Below are 20,944 nucleotides of genomic sequence, written 5' to 3'. Positions count from 1 at the left end.
AAGATGTTTTATTTTATTATACTACATAGTAAAGCTTCACAACCTTACCTTTGATTTACATTTTTGAGGTATATCTTCCTCTCTCTTATTCTGGGCATTACATTTATTAATTTATTTTATTTTTAAAGCTTTGATAGAATTTTTGTTTTTAATCTTATAAATTTAATCTCTTAACATTTGTCTTAATAACTAATAGAGTGTGACTTATTTCTTCCACCTTTTTTTACTTTCTTCTTACCACATCTATTCTATTCTTCTCCCTCCCTTTTTCTATTGGATTTGTAAAGTTGTCTTTATTGCTTTGTCATTCACTTTGTGGTTTGACAATTCCATATTCATTTATAATGTTTATTGTTACTTAGAGATAACTATAAATATTTAAAATGTGCACTGGATTTGACTAAATGAAAAATTATTAAAAACATGCAGTACCATATTGAACTACATAGAATTTTAGGATTCTTATAACCATAAAAGCAAATAACATTATATTTTTAATTAAAAATTTTAATGTTGACACTATTGCAGATATTCCCCATTGCCCCTCTTTGCCCACCTCTGTGCCGAACCAGCACAGCCAAGGGTTCAGTGAGCCTGAGGAGGGGCGGTGAAGGATTAAAGAAAAGATGGACAAAGAGAATATAGCTGGGGCTTGGTAGATCTCCTGTGCCTGGATGAGGCCACAGAGAAGGATCCAGCCAGCAAGCTGATGCTTTATTTTATAGTCAGAGAAAAACAAGGTAGTGGTCAACATAATTACAAAGTTCTTGTGAGTTTCACTTGTTTTGGCAGCGCTTGCTGCACCTCCCACAGCCCATTAGCTACTTAGGAAGGATCTAGGGGGCGGCCATAAGGTCAAGCTTAATTATGCTAAGAGGGCTCTGCCCTCTAAACTGGAACTTGTTTGTGGCTTTGCCATAGGTTAATCCAAGGCTTAACTCTAGAGCCACTCCCTACACTCCTCCAATCACCCTTGTCCCCCCCTACACTGTTATCCATGTCTATGGAGTATAAATATATATTCTTTAGCTAATCTCTTCACCTTCTTTATCCAGTCACCTCTACAGTCCTCCTCTCTGGAATCTTCCAGTCTGTTTCATGTATCCATGTTTCTGGCTCCATTTTGTTCATCAGTTTATTTTGTTCATTAGGTTCCACATATTAGTGAGAGCATATGGTATTGGTCTTTCTCTTACTGGCTTATTATGCTTAAACTAATACTTTGGGGTAGCTGTTACCAGATGAAGTGGGGGCTCCTTTTCCCCATTGGGTACTGGGGTTGAAGTCCTTACAATATCTCCAGAAAATAATTTTCTGAGACTCACATGGGAGAATGAGTGATGTTTACTTGCATGGAATTACATCTCTGTATTTTTAAAGTCCCATTTCCCTTTATCAACTCATGGAATAAGTGTAGTTGGGGTTTCAGTAAAGTTAGAAGCAAAGGCAATGTCTAGAGTTCCCTTTCCATGTTGGAGCTGGGTCCAGTACAGGAGTAGGCTAGCTTCTGTCTATTAGTCCATTGTATGTGGGGTCATGTGGGAGAACACAAAGGGAGCCCCAAAAATCCAGAGTCACACAAATCCCGAGAACCAAGAGCTGTAAGAGCTGTTCAGGGGATTAAATATCCCAAAATTTGTACCCTTGCAATGGACATACCCATTCTGGCCAATGACCTCTGTTACCAGTTGTCATCTCAATTTTACTGAGCATGCCTCTGAAATGTGGGGTTTAGGATGCAGACTTCTTCTCATGGGTCCTTGTCTGACAAAGATGAAGAATAAATTGGTGGACTAACAGATTTCTTTAGTAAAAATGTAGAAGTTTATTGGAAGCATATACAAACTCTATCTGGGCAGGGATGCCCCCAAATGGGAAAAGCCTGCTCTCTTACTCTCTCTTATGGGGAAAAATCTAAAACCTAAAATATGAAAATCTGTAATCTAAAAGAAGCTGTCTTGTGCCCTTTGTCTCCAATTTATATATGCTATAGTTCTTGGTTTGAACCTGAGCCTTTCAAATTGGACCCTTCTTAATTTAAGACCCCTGTTCTTTCCTCATGGGACATAGTGTCAGTTTCAAAGGCCAAAGCCCATGTGGTGCCCCCGCTTTTTTTCTCTCCCTTTATCTTGCAACATTCCTCTATTCTCTGTAGAAAATATGTTTCTTTCTTTCCATTATCCTGTGACTTTTCTTTATCCTCTGTTGATGTATGCCTTCCTCCCTGTTTATTCTGTGGCATTTCTCTATCCTCTGTACAAGTAAGATAACCATGTTGGCATCTCCAAGCCCCCATCTAAGCATTCCTCTCCCATGGACCCTTCTTAATTTAGGACTCCCCAAAACTGTCTATTTTATCTCTAAAGTTCCTTTCACATCTGTCTCCCCTTTGTTGGACGCCTTGGAAGGGTAAAGTTGTAGCTTCCTGATAAAACTGTCTAAATAGCATGCCTATAATATTTGTCCTTCTCTTTGGTCCTTTCCTATTCTATATAATAAAGAGGTACTATGCAAATTGACCATCACACCCTTGCACAAGATGGCTGCCCCCATGTGGTCACAAGATGGCCACCACAAGATGGCCAGCAGAGGAGGGCAGTTGTGGGTGATCAGGGATCGGGCCTAAACCAGCAGTCGGACATTCCCCCAAGTGGTCCCAGATTGGAGAGGGTGCAGGCTGGGCTGAGGGACTCCCCCCCAGTGCACAAATTTCATGCACCGGGCTTCTAGTTATTAATAATTAGCTAATTACAACAGTACAATAGCCACTGTGGGAAACAGTTTTCTTAAAAAATTTAAAAATGGAACTGCCTTTTGACTGGGAACTGGGAATATATTCTAAGAATCCCAAAACACCAATCAGAAAGACTATATGCACTCCTAAGTTCACAGCAGTGTTATTTACAACTAGAGGCCTGGTGCACAAATTCGAGAACCAGTGAGGTCCCTCAGCCTGGCCTGTGGGATCAGGCCGAAACAGGATCTCTGACATCCCCTGAGAGTTTCCAGATTGCGAGAAGGCACAGGTCAGGCTGAGGGACCCCACTGGTGCACTATTGGGGCTGGGGAGGGACACGGGAGGTTGCCCATCTGGAGAGGGACCACGGGAGGGCTCCAGGGCATATCTAGCCCACCTCGCTCAGTCCTGATTGGCCAGACCCCAGCATCAAGCTAACCTACAGGTCAGAGTGTCTACCCCCTGGTGGTCAGTGCACGTCATAGTGACTGGTCAACCAGTTGACTATCTACCCCCTGGTGGTCAGTGCACATCATAGCAAGCAGTTGAGCAGACTTAGCATATATTATCATATTATGCTTTGATTGGTTGAATGGCCAACCAGTAGACCAGACACTTAGCATACTAGGCTTTTATTATATAGGATAGTCAAAATCTGGAAGCAGCTCAACTGTCCATCAGTAGATGTGTGGATAAAAGAGCTGTGGTACATTTACACCATGAAATATGATTTTTTAATGGATGTTTATTCCAGTTATATATATGTTCACCAAATTAGTTGCTCAGATTGTTTCTTATATACTACTGCTTTTTTTCCTGCTTATATTATTTTGTTCCTGGAGGATATCTTATATCTCCACTTACTCCCATACCCCTGAAATCACCAAACTGTTGTCCATATCCATGGGTTTTTTTCTCAATTTTTTTTATTTTGTGCTCAATCTCCCCAACTCCTGCAACACCCCACCACCACCACAGCCTTCTGCCTGTTCTCTATCTATGAGTTTTTCTTTATTTTAATGTTCATTCATTAGATTGCACATATGACTGGCTTATTTCACTTAGCATAATTCTCTCCAAGTTTATCCATGCTGTTGCAAAGGGTAAAATTTTACTGTTTCTTTTCTTTCTTCCTTCCTTCCTTCCTTCCTTCCTTCCTTCCTTCCTTCCTTCCTTCCTTCCTTTCTTTCTTTCTTTCTTTCTTTCTTTCTTTCTTTCTTTCTTTCTTTCTTTCTTTCTTTCTTTCTTTCTTTCTTTCTAATGGCAGAGTAGTATTTCATTGTGTAAGTGTACCATAACTGGTTAGTACTTGGGCAATTTTTTCTTAATTTCAGCATCTTCCTCATTATCTGAACCCTATCTTATGATACTCTTTTTTGATGTACAATCTGTCTTCTATTTAAAAAATGCCATATGTTTTCCCCACTTGTATATGGATTCTGTGTGTTTTCCTTAGATCTTTCTTATAGTTTACTAATTTCTGCTTAAATATCCTTTCCATTTACTTTAAATTTCTATGTCTACACATTACATTTGAAGTGATTTTCCACAGTGGTTTTTCCTATTACATACTATGTATCCTGGGAGTGTGTTTAAAAATGAAAGATCTAGGTTAATGGGGCTGCAAAATAGGTAGTTCCTTCTTCATTTATGGCTCATTACTATTTCATTAGTATTTTATTTGTTTTATAAGATACAGTATGCATTGCAAGGATTTCTGTTTCATCCAGCATTTCTAAGTGTTCCTCGAGGGAAAATGTATATTTTCATATTTCCAGAACATAAACTGAATATTGCTATTTATTTATTGGTGACTAACTCACTTTTTAATTTATATTAATGAAAATAAAATATGTTTAACTTATCAACATCTCAGTTAATAGATAAATAGATTTTAAATGTATACAAATGCTTTACATAAAAGCAAATTAAAACAAATAATTTAAAAATATTATTTCAGTGTGGTAAGGAGAGCTTATATAATTTCATTAAAATAGACTAAACCTATGAACATAGGGGTGTATATATTCTTTCTGATTGGTGTTTCAGGTTCCTTAGAATATATTTCTAGAATATATTTCTAGAATATATTTCTAGAATATATTTCAAATGAAAGTTTCATTTTCATTTTTTTAAGGAAATGCCATACTGTTTTCCATAGTGGCTGCACCAGTCTGCATTCCCACCATCAGTTTACTAGGGTTACCTTTTCTCCACATCCTGACCAGCACTTGTCATTTCTTGATTTATTGATGGTAGCTGTTCTGACAAGTGTGAGTTGATAACTCATTGTCATTTGGATCTCTCTGATGATCAGTGACTTTGAGCATGTCTTCATATGCCTCTTGCCATCTGTATCTTCCCTTTGGAGAAATATCTATTTAGGTCCTTTGCCCACTTTTTAATTGGATTTTTTATCTCCCTTTTGTTAAGTTGTATGAGTTCCCTATATATTTTGAATATTAACCCTTTATCAGATGTATCATTGACAAATATGTTCTCCCATACAGTGGGCTCCTTTTTAGTTTCCATGCCTTTGGAAAAGTGTCCGCCAACATATTGCAAGGAGAGATGTCTGAGATTTTGCTGCCTATGGTTTCTTCTAGGATTGTTATGGTTTCCTGACTTACATTTAAGTCTTTTTTCCATTTTGACTTTATTCTTGTATATGGTGTTTGTTGGTGGTCTAGTTTTATTTTTGCTTGTATTTGTTCAAGTTTCCCAACACCATTTATTGAAAAGACTGAAAGATGAACTGTTCATAGCAGCATAATTTATAATACCAAAGTTCTGGAAACAGTCCAAGTTACCATAAGTAGATAAATGGATAAAAAAGCTGTGGTACATTTATATCATGGAATACTATGCAGCTGTAAAAAAAAAAAAAGGATCTCTTACCATTTGAGACAGCATGGAGAGACCTGGAGAGCATTATGCTATGTGAAATAAGTCAGTCAGAGAAAGACAAATATCACATGATCTCACTCATATGTGCAATCTAATTAACAAAATAAACTGTTGAATGGAGTGGATCCAGAGACATGGAAGCATGGAACAGAGTGGGGAATCTCAGAGGGAAGTTGAGGGTGAGTGGTGGGTGGGAAGAGATTAACCAAGGAACTTATATGCATACTAGTGGCCCGGTGCATGAAAGTAGTGCCCGGGGGTGGGGAGGGGTTCCCAGCCTGCACCCTTCCCAATCTGGGACCTCTCAGGGGATCAGGCCTACACCGGTAGTTGGACATCCCTCTCACGATCCTGATTGGCCCTAACCACTTCTGCCTGCCAGCCTGATTGCCCCCTAAACGCTCCCCTGCCAGCCTGATCACCCCTAACTGCCCTCCCCTGCCGGCCCAATCTCCCCTCCCTGCCACTACCCACCTCCTCTGCCAGGACCTGCCTCCTCTGCACGAGCCAGTGGAGACGCCGGGACCAGCCTTTTCCGTGCATTACAGAGATGCGGTACCCCCAGGCCTCACTTCACAGAGTGTCCACTGGGCCCTGCCTCCACTGTGCATGCACTGATCTTGTGGAGGCAATCTTGTGGTGGCCATCTTTGTGGTGGCCATTTTTGTGGCAGGTATCTTGTGGTGGTCATCTTTCTGGCAGCCATCTTGTAGCACCCATCTTATGGCAGCCATCTTGTGATGACCTCACACGCGAGGGCCACCTAGGCTTTTATTAGTATAGATATGCATAGCCAATGGACACAGACTATTGTGTGGTTAAGGCCTTGTGGGTGGAAGGTAGAGGGGTCAATGGGGGAAAAAAAGGAGGGGTCATAAGTAATACATTTAACAATAAAAATAAATTTTTAAAAATAGATTATACCTTGGAGCTATTTTTTCTCAATTCCCTAGCTTTGTCTTCTCTTCATATAGTTACCTAACATTATATCTTAAATTATAGGTTTGGTTTTTGCCTTCAGTATGGATGTGATATATTATTAATATCTATATAATAAAAGCCTAAGCTACCATTACAGCAAAATGACCAGAATGACCGGTGGCTATGATGCGCACTGACCACCAGGGGGCATATGTTCAATGCAGGAGCTGCCCCCTGGTGGTCAGTGCGCTCCCACAGGGGGAGCACCACTCAGCCAGAAGCTGGGCTCACATCGGGCGAGTACAGCAGTGGTGGTGGGAGCCTCTTCTGCCTCTGAGGCAGTGCTAAGGAGCAGGGAGCAGGCAGGTGATAAGGAACGAGGGGTCCTGGACTGTGAGAGGGCGCAGGCTGGGCTGCGGGACCCCTCTCCCCCAGTGCATGAATTTTGTGCACTGGGCCTCTAGTTTTATATATAATCACTAATGGAGTCAAGAAAAATGTAATTATTAGCTTTATTAGTTTGTTAGCAATAACCTTTTTTACTTTAAGTATATTAGTGCACAATGCAATGTTATTGATAAAAATGTTGTCTTCAGACATTAAGAGACTTATAAAACTAAAAGAACAGATTGGAAGCTCTTGTAAAAGCCTAAAGTTAGTATACATAGTAACATAATAAATTGAAAAAAGGAGGTTTAGATTTATTTTCAGAACATTTAAAATAAAAGTAATCAGGAGAAAATTAGAAAAGGTCAAATATAAATTATATTTTTTGTATTATTGATAATGAAAATAAAAATAATGCAAATAAAATTTGAAAACATCTAAAGCAAGTCCAATACTCAGGCCATTGGTAATACATCATGGAATCCTATTACAAATATAATTAATAATTGGAAAGCTAAGTGATTAATTTTTGTCCAACAAAAAATCTTGTTTTCAATGGCTTACATAGATGTAATATTGAAACATTCTGATTTAATACATATGACCTATAACTTGTTTTCCAACAGGTAGCAGCATATTAGCCTCTGTTTGGAATTTTCCCACATGATTATATAAATTTTAATGTATTTTGGTAGTTTCATTTACTTCTTCCTCTGTTTTTCCAAACAATCTTTGTTAATATTTTGTCATTTTTAAGGTAAATCAGGCATTGTATGCATTTGAAAATGGAATTTCATAATATAGTTGTAATAATTTTTAAACAAATTATTGTATCAATAATAGGATGGTTAAAAATTATGTTTTGAAATTCAAGTTTTTGTCTATATCAGTGAGCTTATTTTTCTTTTTTTATGTCTATGTTGTTTACTGAAAAATAATGAAGAGTAGTTGATATATATGTATAATCTTCATAGTTACTGGAAGAATTAACACTAAAAATGGAATTTCTGGGAATTATGTCAAAATTTTGATTAATCACTACTAACTGATACAATAATTTCATTACTTAGAACATCACTCTTCCAAGTAGGACAATTTTAAAAGAGAATAAATTAGAAAAGCTTCAACATGTATACATTTATTATATCTATCAAAATGTGATCAACAAAATGAGCAAGCCATTTCTTAAAAATACTAATCGGAAATGGGCATTTGATATTTATTTCCCTATATTTATGATACTTTTATTTTGTAATCAAATGCATACCCTATTAAGGACTGCATTATATATTTCTCATTTATTATATTTTCCTAGAAGCTTCATTGTACACAATGAATAATGGAGTCTTTCCAAAGTTTGTAAGAGTAGTAATTTTCTGGAAATAATAGAAAAGAACATTTTAAATTTAAAATGTGCATTTGGAAAATTAAGATAATATTTTTCATAAAATTATTTTATTATAAATGTATGCTGAACATTTATTTAAAGACCTAGTCAATCATTATGTGTCATGATGCTAATGTCTTTCCTCTCCATGTATCTTTTACATATACTGTCCTGTTGTAGCTTTCAGTTTTTATTTATTCACATCTCTGGTCTTCAATGAAAAATCTAGATTTTGATCTTAATCCAAAGAGTTTGTACTCCTGGAAGTTTTACATATTTTTGTCAAGAGGGAATGAATCACTGGCTCCTGGAGGCAAACCTAAATTGGTATGTATCCTTAAGGCAAACCTCCTATTCTCTCACCTGCCTGGAGCTAGTATAATTCTAGTGTCTCACTTACTCTTACCAAATAACCTACATTAAATTTCCTGGTCTCTGAACCATTTAAGAAGGGGGAAGACTCCCTCTAATCCTTACAGATGAAGAAAGATCAGATAGATAAACTAATTTTTTAAGAAAAGAAAAAAGCAGCCCAATATTTCTCACAAAGTAAAGAATTTTCTCAACCAGGAATCACATAAAGATGAATTTCAGTAAATCCTTAAAAATAAACAAAAATTACCCACTGTTGACTGATATGTGGAATGAGAATTGTCTAATAATATTCATAATATTGATTTGGGTTCTTTTGCTGAGCAGGATGCAAGGGTGATTTCCTCCCCTAATCTTTGTCCAGATGGATTCAAAGAATGAAAAGGTGGTAGATAAAAAGGTGGAAATTTATTGGCAGCAAATACAGACTCCCACATAGGGAGGGGGGTTTTAAGTGGGTAACCCACAAAGCCCTTTTTTTTCTAAGGATTATAAGGCTGTAGTTCTTTTTTTCTTCATGCTCCCTTCTAATTGGTCACTCCTTTTGAAGAACATCAGCTTCAAAGCCCAAACCCCACGTGGTGCCCCACTCCCTCTCTCCCCCTCTCTCCCCCTTATCTTGTACCATTTCTCTATCTCCTGTGAAAATCTGTTTTCCTCTTTCTGCCATTTGTTGACATTTCTCTATCCTCTGTGAAAGTTTGTTTTCTTTTTCCCCATACTCTGTGGCTTTTCCTTAATTTCTGTGACTAGATGTCTTCCTCTCCCCTAATCCTGTGGCACTCTTTGTATTCTCTGTGAATGTACGCCTTCTGGTGGCTCCAAGCCCTCACCTATGCATTCCTCCTCCACGGACCCTTTTTATTTCTAAAACTCCCTAAACCTACCTAGTTTGTCCCTAAAACTCTTTTCAATATAACTGAGCCAAAATTGAAAATAAAGTATAATTAAGGTCTTAGGTATTTGTTTTATTGCATGACTACCAAATTTAAATACCTAAAACATTTATTTATTGCTAAATTTCTATGCTATGTCTTCTGCATAAATTATATCTTACTAGGGGCCCGGTGCACGAAATTCGTGCACTGGTGGTCGGGGGTCCCTCAGCCCAACCTGCCCCCTCTCACATACTGGGAGCCCTCAGGGAATGTCCTACTGACGGCTTAGGCCCGCGCCCCACAGGGAGCGTACCTAAGCCGTAGTCTGGCCTCCCTTTGTGGGAGGCAACCGGGCTGATCAGGGGAAGGCACCAGCCCCATCACCCCACTGCTACAGCCACTGTCAGTCACCGCAGCCACCAAGGTGTTTTCATCAACACAGACTCCAGTCTCTTCACCAAGAAAAAATGACAACTTTCTTTAGGCATTTTCAAGATGTGTCTTTCATAGGATATGCATTTCTTTATTTATTTTTTATCCTCACCTGAGGGTATGTTTCCATTGACTTTTAGAGAATGTGGAAGAGAAAGGGAAAGACAGAGAGAAACACTTTGATTGGTTGCCTCCTACATGAGCCCTGATCTGGGCCCCGGCCAAGGAGGAGCCTGCAACCTAGGTACATGCCTTTGATCAGAATCAAACCCAGACCCTGCTGTCTGCAGGCCCAGGCATTATCCACTGAGTCAAACCGGCTAGGGCAGGATATGACATTTCTTAGCCTTCCAGCAGCGGACCTTCATTTTTTTCTCCAGAAGTGTGGTGGAAAAACCCTAGATCACCTTTTTGGATTCTTATTACCCAAGTTACTAAGAATATTACCAGTGGCATACAGGAAGCTTAGCCAATGTGCAGTCAGAAAAGGTGTTTCCTCTATAGTTCACACCAATGGAGGGCTGGGCCCTGCCCACGCCTAAAGCCTCTGGCCGAAGCTTTAGGCCTGGGCAGGCCTCTCCATCTCCCTCTGATCACCAGCTCAGCCCCTGCCCAGGCCTGCCCAGACCGAAAACCTCTTGAGCAGGAGTGGACCCCCAGCTCCCTACAATCAACTGCAGGGGGTACCCTCCTTCCCAGGCCGAAAGCAGACCCCAAGATCCCTGCCCAGGTGATCAATCGCAGGGGGTCCGCTGGTGTACCAGGCCGAAGCAACCCCCAGCTCCCTGCAGTCGATGGCACGGTGTCCGCTCATGCACCCGGCCAAAAGCCTCGGGTGGAGACTTTTGTCCTGGAGCCGGAGTGGACACCCAGCTCCCACTTTCAATGGCAGGGGAGCTGGTCCCGCTTTCGATGGCAAGGGGTCTGCTCACCATGTCCACCATCCAATCAGAGCGAGGAGCTGGGTGTCTGCCACGCCCACCATCCATCTAAAGCAGGGAGCTGGGTGTCTGCTCCAGCTCCAGGCCAAAAGCCTCCAGCGGAGGCTTTCGGTCTGGTGCCAGAGCGAACACCCAGCTCCCTGCAATCCATCACAGAGGGTCAGCTCAGGGTGCTTATGTATGCAAATTAACCGCCATCTTGGTCGGATTTATTTGCATACTTGCTCTGATTGGCTGGTGGGCGTGGCTGGTGGGCATGGTTGGGCATAGCAAAGGTGCGTTCAATTTGCATATTACTGTTTTATTAGGTAGGATAAGGGAGAAATGAATTATTGAATTATCAGAGGATTTTCTAAAGTCAAAAGTCAAGGGAAAAGTCAGTGATAATTTTCTCTTTGTTTTATGTAATTATAAAGTTTGCAGTAGTGTTTAATTTTTTTATATTACACTAGGGGTCCAGTAAACAAAGATTCATGCATGTGGGGTTGGTCCCTCAGCCTGACCTGCACCCTTTCCAATCTGGGAGCCCGCTCTAATCCGGGAGTTTCTGTCTGCTCTTTGCAATCATATGAGCAAATTGTCTGAGACCCCAACCCAGTTTGGTTTGTTGCTCACAGAATCATAGAGGCATTTTTTTTTCTTTGCTTCATTGGTGGAGATTTCCTGGAAGTTTTAGGATATTTTCCCTTTAATTTTTCCTAGACACTCTGACTTTACTTATGTCTCTCACCTTTGCTTTCCCTCCACCCCCCCACCACAACAGTAACTTGCTCCAGGCTCACTTTGCTCTAGTGTCTAGGAGATCCGTCTGCCACCAGAACTATGATTTCCAGCATTCTTGCTGTTCCCCATGCTCTGGGCTTCCACTTCCGGTCCTGGGGCTGCCACCAGAACTACTATTCCCAGAATTCCTGGTGCTCCCCACACTCAGGGTTTTCCCTTCCTGCTCTGTTTCTGTCCCATGGACTCCCACTCTGCCAAGTCCTCCAAACCGCCAGCTCTCCCTCTCTGCTTTCTGTCTGGCAGCTTGGGGAGCCAAGTTCCCCAAGCTGCTCCACTCTCTGCAGGCTCTCCCGTTCTGCTCTCCACCCAGCGCTTGTGTATGCAAATTAACCCGCCATCTTTGTTGGGTTATTTTGCATACTCACTCCTGATTGGCTGGTGAGCGTAGTGGAAGTACGGTCAATTTACATGTTTCTCTTTTATTATATAGTATAATCCATTTCGTTATTTTTAGGTTTGAATAAAAAGTATAAAAGTCATCTTTTATTTGCCTACTCAAAATAATGAAAGCTTTAGGTGTCCTTATTGAGTAAGATCTTAAGGAGTTTTATAAGTAGATAAACAAAGTTGCAAAATATCTTGAAAATACTTTGGCCACACTGGAAAGAAAGCAACGTCCACAGCCTTTATATTAGGAATGAGACTAGGCTTTTAAAATTTGTTTTTAATTCTTCATTGTTGAAATTATTGAAACATGGGGTTTGGGATGCAGACTTCGGGTTTTTGCCCTATGAAGTTTGAAGAATAAACTTGTGGACAAAAAGCCTTCTTTAAAAAAGACTTAATGAACAATGGCATTTTTTGGGATTGGCAGCAACGAAAACATTTTGTAACTGTCTCTCAGATGATATACATCGTACTGCGTGCTAGTAAGCTAGTTAAACAAGTGATGTCATTACAAATCAGCTATTCAGATAATTTAGGTAAGTTATTTATTTATTTCATAAATACATACATTTTCTTGAATTTAGCAGACAGTACTTGTATTATTTATATTTTATAGTGGCGGCAAAAAGTCTAGCGCCGGCCTTGAAAGTGACACTTAAGACTTACGTTACGGCAAATTCATGACATTTTAAACAACGACAGCAATCTACTAAAAAAAAATCACTCAAATGAGAAATATGCCAAAGAATAAAATAATACTATACATAATTTTTTATTTTTTATATTTGTAAATTGTACTTATGTTGAAATTTAAAAAAATATATTACAATACTATTTTTGCATTCTATGAAAATTTTTGTTGCTCCATATAGACCAAATTTTTAATCAAGAACCACCCCCCCCCCCCCGGGTCTTTACCAATGTTAAAATCTGGTCACCTTAGCTTATATGCATACAAGTTCTTTGGTTGATCTCTTCCCCATCCCCCATCCGCCCTCACTCCCCTCCCTTGCCTTCCTTCTGAAGTTTGAGACTAGGCTCTTTTATTCTCACTCCAATTTCAGCCACACCATTCAAATAGATATTGCTTTATAAAAGCAGTAATAATTTGGGCCATTTTCCAGACTCGTTTATAAGAAAGCAAAGAGCTCAATTGGAGCTACGTTTTGCAGGGCTCTTCATTGTTTCATTAGGACCTGAATCTCTTACACAGAACTCTCTGTAGCCTTTGTGTAGGAGCACTGAGTGCATCCTTTTGTCACTTCCAATGCATTATTCTGTCCTGGGTATGCAGGAAGCAATCCAAGCCCTTCACTGAAGATTCATTCTGTGAAATGCAAGATAGTGACTCAATTTGAGTACAATGTGCTGTGCTTTCTTTCAGGTGGAGCTGGTCAGTATGCACTTCCTTGTTTTCAAATCTGGAAGTTTCCCTGGTACTTTAAAGTTTACACTGTGAAATATACATCGGACATAGTAGGAAATTGTAAAAAGTTTTTATATTCATTTGGGATTCCAAATGTCACCACAGCTCAATCTAAATATAATTGTAGGTACAATTTTGGACAAAACAACAGCTACTATATTTTCTTAACCATGTTTGAGTTCCAAGATGTTTGCATTCCAAGATTGTTTCTTTTTTTAATAAAGTATTTTCTTTACTTTTTCATTGTAATTAGATTTGTGTTTTTTGTCAACATTGATATTAAGCTTTTTCTGACTTTGCTGGTTTGAGGACAGCTTATTCTAACACATTCTCTCACTATAGCTTTCGACTTATTTAATATTTTATCACCGTTCTAACAGCATTCCCTATATCTAAGACCAGTGAAGGAGAAGTATAGTAACAACTAAGTATGCTTCTCAGTGAGTCTGGTTGTATCCAAAATACCCTTCAAAAATGGTGGTCCGAAAAGCTAAGAACAAAACAACTAATATCTGAAACCAAACATCATTCATTCACTTTCTCATTCCAAGATTGTTGGAGTAAAAATAATTTTTTTATTCTATGGTATCAGATAATGTTCTAAGAAATCTTATTCTAACTCACTGATTTTAGAAAGATTAATTTTACATAAGCATATAAAAATATAAATATATCTTGAAATTATTTTAACCACATTTGAATTTGGTACTATATAACACACATTTCCAAAAACACTATATCTATGTATAACATTTAAAAGCAGGTAATTTTATATAAATTTTGCTAATTTAGTGAGCAATGTCATTTTTATCCTGTTTTCTATTTATCACACTGAAGATCTTTTCAAGTTAGATCCACACAATATTATTTAGTAACATATTAATTATTTGAATAATAATCTGATATAAGTAAAATAATTAATTAGAAGAATTAGCAATCTTTGGGTAATTCTGCATATGCCATGTTAGTGCTCCCAAATACTGTGATAGCTTCTAATGAGAAGTCAACCTAACATTAAAAAATATAGACTAAAAAATGATGTCCTCATGGAGAATCGATCTCTTATTATTTTGTAATGCCTCTTTTAAAACCTGGTATTTTTTTTGTTCTGAAATCAGCTCTGTCTGAAATTAATATTGCTACTCCAGCATCTTTTAATTAGCATTAGCACTGTACATCTATTATAATAATAAAGAGCATATAGTTATATCTCTAACAAAATATATGCAAATTTTGTAAAATTAGAAATCTTTTATAAAAGTTATCAAAGAGCATCTAAATAAGCAGAGTAATTTCATTTTCAATAGGAAAATAATATTTTAAAATGGCAACTATCCCTAAATTGATTTCTAGGTCAAAGACAACTCCAATGAAAATCCAAGGAAGCTATATTATAAACATCTACAAACTAATTCTAAATTTTATTTGGAAAAACAGGATCCCAAAAGTAACAAACAAAATACTAATTAAGAACAATGCTTGAGAACTAAGACTACCCTACTTTTAGAGTTTTGATAATCTATCATGGTATTTAGCAAAAGAACATACATATCAATTAATGAAACAGATAGTGAGCCCATAAACTAAATAAAGAAATATAGCAAAAAAATTTTTGGCAAAAGGAGTAAAGGAAATTAAATGGAGAAATGACATCTTTTTCTAGCAAATGGTTCTAAAAAATTTAGACATTGTACACCAAAAAAATCAACCTAGAGACAGATGACAAGACAAAATTAACCCATAGTACACCTTAAACTAAATATAAAACAACACTAGAAAACTTACAGAAAAAAAATCTAGCCAATTCCTTTGATTCTTGGTTTGGTGATGTATTTTTCTTTTTAGATGCAAAACCAAAGCTGCAAATTATGGAAAATGTAATTGACTTGAGAGTCTATTGAAATGAAAACCTTTTGCTATGATGTAGATACTGTTAAGAAAAGGAAAGGATTAGTCATTTACTGTAAGAAAAAAAAAAATATATATATATCTATATACAGGCCCGGCTGGCATGGCTCAATGATTGAGAGTTGATCTATAAACTAAGAGGTCATAGTTCAATTCCTGGTCAGGACACATGACGGCATTGCGGGCTCAATCCCCAGTGTGAGGTGATCCCCAGTGTGGGGTGTGCAGGAGGCAGCCGGTCAATGATTCTCTCTTATTATTGATGTTTCTATCTCTGTCTCCCTCTCCCTCCTTCCCTGAAATCAATAAAACTATATATTTTTAAAAATACAAAACACATATAAAGATTTGTATAAAATTATACAAGATATTCTCAAAACTCAACAATAAATATGAATAATAACATTGAATAAAAACAAAAAGTGACCTGAAAAGACACCTTACAAACAAGATATACAAATGACAATGAGAATGTGAAAAGATGCTCAACATTATGTGCTATCATGGAATTGCACATTAAAACTAAGAATGAGATACCACTACATACCAAGAAAAATGACTATAATCCAAAAACCTGATAATACCAAATTCTGGCAAGAAATTAAAGAAACAAAAATTCTCCTTTATCCCTGCTGGGAATGAACAATGTTACAGCCACTTTGGCAGACAGTTTAGCAGCTTCTTACAAAGCTGACACAGTCTTACTATATGATGCAGTAATTGTATTCCTAGTGATTTGCCAAATTGATTTCAAAACTTATGTCCAAACAAAAATCTGCACAAAAATGTTTATAAAAGTTTTATTCATAATCATCAAATACTAGAACATTTCTTCTTAGGACATTTATAGGTGAATAGATAAGCAAACTAAGGGCCATCTATGCAATAGAACATCATTCACTGATAAAAATAAATGATTAAGCCACAAAAAAATATAAAGGAAATGTAAATGCATCTTGCTAAGGGTGCATTTCCAAAAACACTATATCTATGTATAACATTTAAAAGCAGGTAACTTTATATACATTTTGCTAATTTAATGAGCAATGGTCATTTTTATGAGCTAAAGAGCTTACATAGTGTGTGATTCCTATTATGTGGCATTCTGGAAAAGGCGAATCTATAGAAACAGTAAAAAAAAACAGTGGTTATCAGAGGTTTGGGGACAAAAGGAGGATCAACTAAGAAAGGTTATGGGTATTGATAAGGCACTGTAATCATATATATATATATATATATATATATATATATATATATATATATATATATATATACACGCTACATATTTGGCAAAACCCATACCACTTTACATCACAAAAATAAACTCTAATACATGCAAATATTTTAAAACCATTTAGGAGGCTAGAAACCACAGGAAGGAGTGTAAACTGTGACAGAAGAATCTAACTGCATCACAAATGTATGGAACAACCTTAGTTTGGGGATGGGAGGAAAAGATGCCCATCTAAGTTACCTGGAAATGGGTGGGATCTATAAGACCAAACGCAAAGGAATAACACACAGAACAGTAGTATAGTTGTAAACCGTGCTGCCCATGGAGACATGAGTTCACATTTCTGATAATGATACATTATAGTATAGTTATCTACTTGATTTGCACAACTAAATAAATGAATGACAGATAGTGAGAGGCTTATTTCTCACTAATGGCCTAAGCTTTACAGATTAGAAAGGGAAGGACCTTGCAGTGATCTATGTGGCAATAGATTAGAGTTGAAGACATCAGAAAGAACTCATGGGTACCTTTTCATATTTACCTAGAAATATTTAGAGTTATATATGTGTTAGTACAGGTATATATATCTCTCCTTGATATGTCAGAAGAGAGAACCTAAAATAAATGATAACTCAGTAGCAACAATGCAACTAGCAATCAGCTCTTGGTTTTGACTGATCTTCTCCAAGAAAAGGAACTGGTGTTGTTTAGATAAATTGTTGATTCTGAATCTCAAGTGGGATATAAAAATGATGAGTCTGGTACATTTTAAAGTGCAAAATACACACACTCTCACACACACATGCATTGATGAAATTATATATATATACACACACACACACAGAGAACAAAACACAACAGCCAACTAAAAGGGCTCCCAGTGGCTAAAATTAGAAAAGTTTGAGGAATAAAGTAAATAAAATAGCATTGGGCTATTCCCCAACTTTAAAATATATATCCATTTCCCCACACTGATATAAATAAATGGTTGGCTAAGTTATTTTTAATGAGATAAGAAATAAATATTCTGTGCAGAAGAATTTTTAATAATTTAGGTAAATATTCTGCCCTTAAAGAGTAAAAGCATAATTCTGCACCCCTTAAGTACAGTGTGTATAGTGACTCCATTTCAAAGAATAGTATATGGAAATTAAAGGAAAAAGAATAATGTTACAGTGGAGAAAATTGGCAAGTGATACGTCAGCTAGGTGTTGAAGGCTAACATTAATAGTGATGATCATGTTGATAGGTTAGGCCCGGGGTTGGAAAACTGCAGCTTGTGAGCCACATGCGGCTCTTTGGCCCCTTGAGCGTGGCTCTTCCACAAAATACCACGGCCTGGGAGAGCCTATTTTGAAGAAATGGTGTTAGAAGAAGTTTAAGTTTAAAAAGTTTGGCTCTCAAAAGAAATTTCAATCATTGTACTGTTAATATTTGGCTCTGTTGACTAATGAGTTTGCTGACCACTGGGATAGGCCTTTTATATGATGAGAATGACACTTTATGCCTGTGTTCATCCTCCCCAAAATTGATAACTCCAATCTAATCATGAGAAAAATATCAGGAAATCTTAACTGAAGGATATGTGATGGATAAATGTAATGTTGTATCCTGAATGTTATCATGGAACATAAAAAATAAATTAGATAAAAACTACAATATATAGACTTTATTTAATATTAATGTACCAATATTAGTTTAATTGTAACTCATGTACCATCTATATATATAAAAAGCCACTGTCCATAACGACCAGGATGACCAAACACCAGTCACCATGAGGTGCATTGAACACCTCTCAGTTCCTCCCCTGTGGCCCACAGGCTCTGATCACAGCAAGGTGGTTGGTGGGCAGGTGAAGCAGTGAGCATGGCAAGTAGCAGCGGGTAGGTGGGTGGTGCTGAGAGCATGGCAGGCTAGTGGGCGGAGCAGCAAATGCAGTGGGCAGGTGGGAGGAGCTGCGAGTGCGGCAGGATGGCGGGGGGTGGGGCTGTGAGCGCAGTGGGGTGGTGGGTGGGTGGGTGGGGCTGCAAGCAGCAACAGACTACCACATGCGATTTTGCATGCTGGGCCTCTAGTCTTATCTAATAAAAGAGTAATATGCAAATTAACCATCACTCTGCTATACCCACAAGCCATGCCCACAAGCCAATCAGGAGCGAGTATGCAAATTAACTCAACCAAAATGGCTGCAGCCACAGAGAGAGCAGGAGGGAGGCTTGGGTTTCCCCGGCGATGGAGGAAGCCAAGCTTTCTGCACAGGCTGGCCGGCCGAGGCCTCTGCTTAAGGCGTCAAAGTTTCAATTATAGAAGATACATAAATCCCAACAGAAATGGCTGCTGCCATACAGCTGGAGAGAGCAGGAGCCTAGGGTTGCCCCCGGTGATGGAGGAAGCCAAGCTTCTGCAGCCCTGGACGGCCCTGGCCTTTGCTCTAGGCTACAAAGTTTCAATTGTAGAAGATAAATAAATTCCAGATACCAGGGCCTTCGTTTGGGTCACTGGGGGGCATGGCCGGCCTGAAAACCACCACAGGCCCCTTGCCCAGGTCGCCCCATGCCCCAAGGGAACCCTGATGTGGGACACCCTTCAGGGCAAACCAGGTGGCCCCCATCCATGCACCAGGTCTCTATTCTATCTAATAAAAGAGTAATATGCAGATTGACCATCACTCCAACACACTAGATGGCTGCCCCCATGTGGTCAAAGATCCTGCCCCCATGTGGACACAAGATGGCCACCACAAGATGGCCAGCAGGGGAGGGCAGTTGGGGGCGATCAAGCCTGCAAGGGAGGGCAGTTAAGGGGTGACCAGGCTGTCAGAGGAGGGAAGCTGGGGGCAAACAGCCTGGCAGGGGAGCAGTTAGACATCAATCAGGATGGCAGGGGAGTGGTTAGGGCGTGATCAGGCTGGCAGGCAGAAGCAGTTAGGGGCAATCAGGAAGGCAGGCAGGCGAGTGGTTGGGGGCCAGCATCCTGGATTGTGAGAGGGATCCCAGATTGGAGAGGGTGCAGGCTGGGCTGAGGGACACTCCCCCCCATGCATGAATTTCATGCACCGGGCCTCTAGTCTATAATAATAAAAGCATAATATGTTAATTAGACCAGACAGCCGAACGACCTCCCGGATGTCATTCCAGATATCCTTCCTGATGAAGCTGCAGCAGCAGGGGCCGAGGCATAGGCTGTTAGGGGTGATAAGGCAGGCATGCAGTTAGGGGAGATCAGATAGGCAGGTGAACAATTAGGGGTGATCAGGTAGGCAAGCAAGTAGTTAGGGGCAATGAGGCAGGCAGGCAGAGTGGTTAGGGTTGATTGGGCAGGCAGGCAGGCAGGCAGGCAGGTGAGCAGTTAGGAGACAGCAGTCCCAGATTGAGAGAGGATGCAGGCCGGGCTGAGGGACACCCCCCCCCCCCCCCCCAATGCATGAATTTCATGCACCGGGCCTCTAGTAGTCTAATAACAATTGAGTAACATAGGTATGAATATTTAGGAATTCTCTATATTATCTTATCAAGTTTTCTATGAATCTAAATATGTTGTAACAAAAGTGTACGTAATAAAAATCATGTAAAGATATTTTGATATTTTGAAATGATGACAGTATATATGAGATGCAATTTTCCCTTAAGTCCCAGTAAGCTTGAAAAGGAAAATTGTAAATAAACAAAATCCTTTATTATCCCTCTTTTTTTCCAAAAAGAATTTGAAAAATTGAACTTTCCCTTAGCATTTTTGCACAAAACATAATTTAATACATATTTAAAATTTACATTATTAAATTGTCTTATTTAACTCATTTATCAGCATGGAACAGCTCTCTGAAAGTGGTAACTGACCCAAACCATTTAGCACCAAAAAAAAAAAGTAACCAAAAACCTGTTCAGATAAATAAGCCTATCTACTAGTATTATCATATGCTCTTCATTTATGCATGTATTAAACCTACTTATAGTCATTGAGAAATAGGAAAAATTACATGGCTTAATTTAGAATCACCCAAGTTGCTAATATTTCATAGATAAAGAAGAAAGCTATTGGCCCTCTAGTCTTGCACAATAGCTAACAAATGTGGAGTCACTGAATGATGAGATAATAAAGTGATGATATTATTTTATTTTTTCATGTAATAATGTTCTGAGATATAAATTATATAAAAGCATAGAATGAATGCTGCTTAAGTAAATATTTTAATTGTTTACTCATTGATATCAGCAAATTGAGTAGAAATCATTTTTCAT

The sequence above is a fragment of the Cnephaeus nilssonii genome, assembly GCF_951640355.1.
Source record: "Cnephaeus nilssonii genome assembly, chromosome: 8".
Classification (NCBI taxonomy): Eukaryota; Metazoa; Chordata; class Mammalia; order Chiroptera; family Vespertilionidae; genus Cnephaeus; species Cnephaeus nilssonii.
The sequence above is the reverse complement of the archived record's forward strand: the minus strand, read 5'-3'. Positions refer to the sequence as shown.